The sequence below is a fragment of the Pinus tabuliformis genome, chromosome 2_1, assembly GCF_031772625.1.
Source record: "Pinus tabuliformis cultivar Carrire ecotype Pingquan chromosome 2_1, CPIR1, whole genome shotgun sequence".
NCBI classification, from domain to species: Eukaryota; Viridiplantae; Streptophyta; class Pinopsida; order Pinales; family Pinaceae; genus Pinus; species Pinus tabuliformis.
This window is the reverse complement of record NC_142299.1, coordinates 497,338,142-497,342,842: the sequence shown is the minus strand read 5'-3', so window position 1 is coordinate 497,342,842 and position 4,701 is coordinate 497,338,142.

The window sequence follows — 4,701 nt, the reverse complement described above, 5'->3', positions numbered from 1 at the left end:
CTAATGCCAAAAGTAATCATGGAGAGATTAGGCTTAGATATTACAATACCATACAAGGATCTATATGCATTTGATTCTAGTAAGGTGGAGTGTCTGGGATTAAGTAAGGATTTGGCAGTGTCCTTAGCTCAAATTCCTTCAAAGTGTATGGTTATGGATATTGTGGTGGCATACATACCTCCCAGGTATGGTATGCTGTTGTCAAGATCCTATATGAAAAATTTGAACAAAGCATTACAAATAGACATGTCCGACATCACAATTCTAGTTTTTGGAGGGTAGTTGAGAAGGTTATATAGGTGTTGATGGTGCTGGACTCGCCAACATGTCAAGGGGGTCTCCTTGGTAAGAAGTCCCAATTAGACCTCATACCGTTTGGTGTAGGAGTCCCAACAGTGGGTCGTAAGGTAATTCCTTGGCCACGATGTCGCATAGAGGCAAGTAAGATAAGTCTGTCAGTAGAAAGGGTGTGACTGATGCCGTGAGTCAAGGCATGAGTATGAGAGGTTCCAACACTTCAAAGGGAGAGGAAGGTGAAGGTGAGTTCCAGGTTGAAATGGATTAGTCCCAACTCGGCTAGGAACACACAACACAAAGGACATGCACAACTTCTAGCAGAGCAATCGACACGGATGCGGCAGTCAAAACATACAAGGTAAGATAACATGAACAACACTCACAGATCTGTTCGAGACGAGTGTGATGGTTGATATAACAAGGTTCATGAGAAAGCTCTGTTTCGTGTTTGGCAGAGCAGTTGACACGGATGGTGACAACATTAACAACAAGATTCATATAATTGCATGTGAATCATTTCATACACAAGTACATAAGCTAAACAACATATATCATTAAGGAAACCAGAATAATCCAACTACAATAACAACATATGCATGAAAATGTGTTGGCTCTTATTATAAAAGAAGTATAAGTCACAAGCATACAATACACCATCTAAACCTGCTAGCTCCATCAATGCAACATTACAGCCACATCCGCCTGCTCCTCCAAAGAGATGTACTAGCTCTTTGCAGTGGAGAAGCCAAGGCACGTTACAATAATGTCCAAGCCTTCTTCAAGATAGTCTTAGTAGAAGCTTGGCTGACCAAAATCCTATATAATGAGTTATGAGGGACTATTTATAGCAAAGGGTGGGGTGACCCTTGACATTCCCCTTTGTGACAAATCAACTACCCTCATGAATCTTCACCTACTCTATAACTGTTACATCCAACGGTTGACACTTGACTTACACTTGACATGACTTAACATTACAATGCACATGTACTCATGTGAGACAACATGGCTTGATCAAGTCTCGCAAGACATCACTGACACTCGGTCCGCTGTGGTGAGACCAACTCTTTGACATGCTTGTGATGGTGAAGTTGGTGAGCTGGTGCCAAGCTTGGTCGTCTGTGATGGTGTGTATGTACCTCATGGTGACATCTTGCTAAAGTGAACTCTTGCCTTCGTGTTGCAACCAGTGCATTGGTTTGGCCCCTTCATCCAACTTGTCTGCTAACATGTGCATGGTCTTCTTGGGTATGGTTGAACTGACAACACACTGATGTGTAGTATCTATGCTGATATTCAAGTGTGTGCTGGTGGTCATGCACATCAACTTGCTGAAGTGCATGTTCAGCCCTAGTTGGACTTGCTTCTTGTCTTCACCTTGGTGAGTGTGTTGAATGGGTTGGATTGCATGCGTGCACTCAACGACATGCATGCTACTGGATCCTTTGCATGCGATCAACAACACTACTCACCATGTTTTCTCTATGTCAACTGTTGGGATGGATCCTTAACTTGTACTGGCGCAATTTCATCCGTGAGTGCATGTTGCGCCCATTGTTGTTCTTGTTCGTGTTGCATCTCATTGGACTATCTGTGCAGCTTCATGTTCTTCCTGAGTTGCTGCTTCAGCACATGCAACTCCTTCTTTGTTCCATCTTCTGCCTTCACGTGATCTTCATGTCGCACCATCACTTCATAGCTTAAGTCTCCAAAGTTTCTTTCATTATCAGTGGATCTGCTTGATCTTGCAACTTTTCTCTACCTCTATGTTGTCAACAACCTTCCTCTTGCATTCTCTATGTTCGCTTCATTCGGTATGCTGCCTTCAGCTGCTGTTCATGATGCTGCTCACCGTGATGCTGCTGCTTGATGTCCTTGTCCATGAACAACTTGATGTCTTCATGAGTAGGTAAGCCCATGGGCACTTGATCGACTGCATCCCCAGGCATGCTTTGAACGGTGTTTTCATATCTGCTCTCTTGGAAACCATTGTATCTATACTGCTAAGTGGCAGATGAACACCAATGATACCTGGAGACATGGCAACACTCATCGCAGGAAATCTGTCAGTCGAAAACTAAAATGAACATGAGAATTGGCTTGCAACATACCTGGGTGAATGATCATGAGTGTTGTGCAATTTTGGACGGGAGGTCGGGAGACTGACTGCCAAGACTATACAAGGAATAGTCTAGGCTACTGGGAGACTAACTGATTGTTAGAATTGCAAAATGTGGAAAAAGTCCCAATTAGACCTCAGACTGTTTGGTGTAGGAGTCCCAACAGTGGGTCGTAAGGTAATGCCTTGACCGCGATGTCGCACAGAGGCAAGTAAGATAACTCTGTCAGTAGCAAGGGTGGGACTGATGCCGTGAGCCAAGGAATGAATATGAGAGGTTCCAACACTTCAAAGGGAGAGGAAGGTGAAGGTGAGTTCCAGGTTGAAATGGATCAGTCCCAACTTGGCTAAGAACACACAAGACAAAGGACATGCACAGCTTCTGGCAGAGCAGTCGACACGGATGCAACAATCACAACATACAAGGTAAGATAACATGAACAACCCTCACGGATCTGTCTGAGATGAGTGTGATGGTTGATATAACAAGGTTCATGAGAAAGATCTGTCTCGTGTCTGGCAGAGCAGTTGACACGGATGGTGACAACATTAACAACATATGCAACACATTAACAACAAGATTCATATAATTGCAAGTGAATCATTTCATACACAAGTACATAAGTTAAACAACATATATCATTAAGGCAATCAGAATAATCCAACTACAATAACAACATATGCATGAAAATGTGATGGTTCTTATTATAAAAGAAGTGTAAGTCACAATCATACAATACACCATCTAAACCTACTAGCCCCATCAATGGAACATTACAACCACATCCGCCTGCTCCTCCAAAGAGATGTACTAGCTCTCTGCAGTGGAGAAGCCAAGGCGCATTACAATAATGTCCAAGCCTTCTTCAAGATAGTAATAGTAGAAGTTTGGCTGACCAAAAGCCTATACAATGAGTTATGAGGGACTATTTATAGCAAAGGGTGGGGTGACCCTTGACATTCCCCTTTGTGAAAAATCAACTACCCTCATGAATCTTCACCTACTCTATAACTGTTACATCCAACGGCTGACACTCAACTTACACTTGACATGACTCAACATTACAATGCACATGTACTCATGTGAGACAACATGGCTTGATCAAGCCTTGCAAGAAATCACTGACACTCGGTCCGCTGTGGTGAGACCAAGTCTTTGACATGCTTGTGATGGTGAAGCCAATGAGATGATGCCAAGCTTGGTTGCCCATGATGGTGTGCATGTACGTCATGGTGACATCTTGCTAAAGCGAACTCTTGCCTCCGTGTTACAACTGGTGCATTGGTTCGGCCCCTTCATCCAACTCGTCTGCTAACATGTGCATGGTCTTCAATGGTATGGTTGAATTGGCAACACACTGATGCATAGTATCCATGCTGATCTTCAAGTGTGTGCTGGTGGTCATGCGCATCAAAGTGCATGTTCAACCCCAGTTGGACTTGCTTCTTGTCTTCACCTTGGTGAGTGTGTTGAATGGGTTGGATTGCATGCATGCACTCAACGACATGCATGCTGTTGGATCCTTTGCATGTGATCAACAACACTACTCACCATGTTTGCTCTGTGTCAACTGCTGGGATGGATCCTTAACTTGTACTGGCACAGTTTCATCTGTGAGTGCATATTGCGACCACTACTGTTCCTGTTCCTATTACAACTCATTGGACTATTTGTGCAGCTTCATGTTCTTCCTGAGTTGCTACTTCAACACATGCAACTCCTTCTTTGTTCCATCTTCTGCCTTCGCGCGATCTTCATGTCGCACCGTCACTTCATAGCCTGAGTCTCCAAAGTTGCTTTCATTATCAGTGGATCTGCTTGATCTTGCAACTTTGCTCCGCCTCTATGTTGTCAACAACCTTCCTCTTGCATTTGTTACGTTCGCTTCATTCGATATGTTGCCTTCATCTACTGTTCATGATGCTGCTCACTGTGATGTTGCTGCTTGATGTCCTTGTCCACGAACAACTTGATGTCTTCGTGAGTAGGTTAGCCCATGAACACTTGATCGACCTCATTCCCAAGCGTGCTCTGAACGTTGTCTTCATCTCTACTCTCTTGGAAACCATTGTGCCTGTATTGTTGAGAGGCACACGATGTTATGAAACCAGCTCAAGAATAGGTAGAAAAGATATATCAACGCCTTAGAATTCAGCCTCTTTGAGGGGGAAACCTCCTTTACATTACATAAATGAACAATTCTTGGATGATACAAATGAAAAGACCTCCTTTATATATATAGGAGTCTAAGGGGTCATAACATAATCAGAGCCGACATAACAAT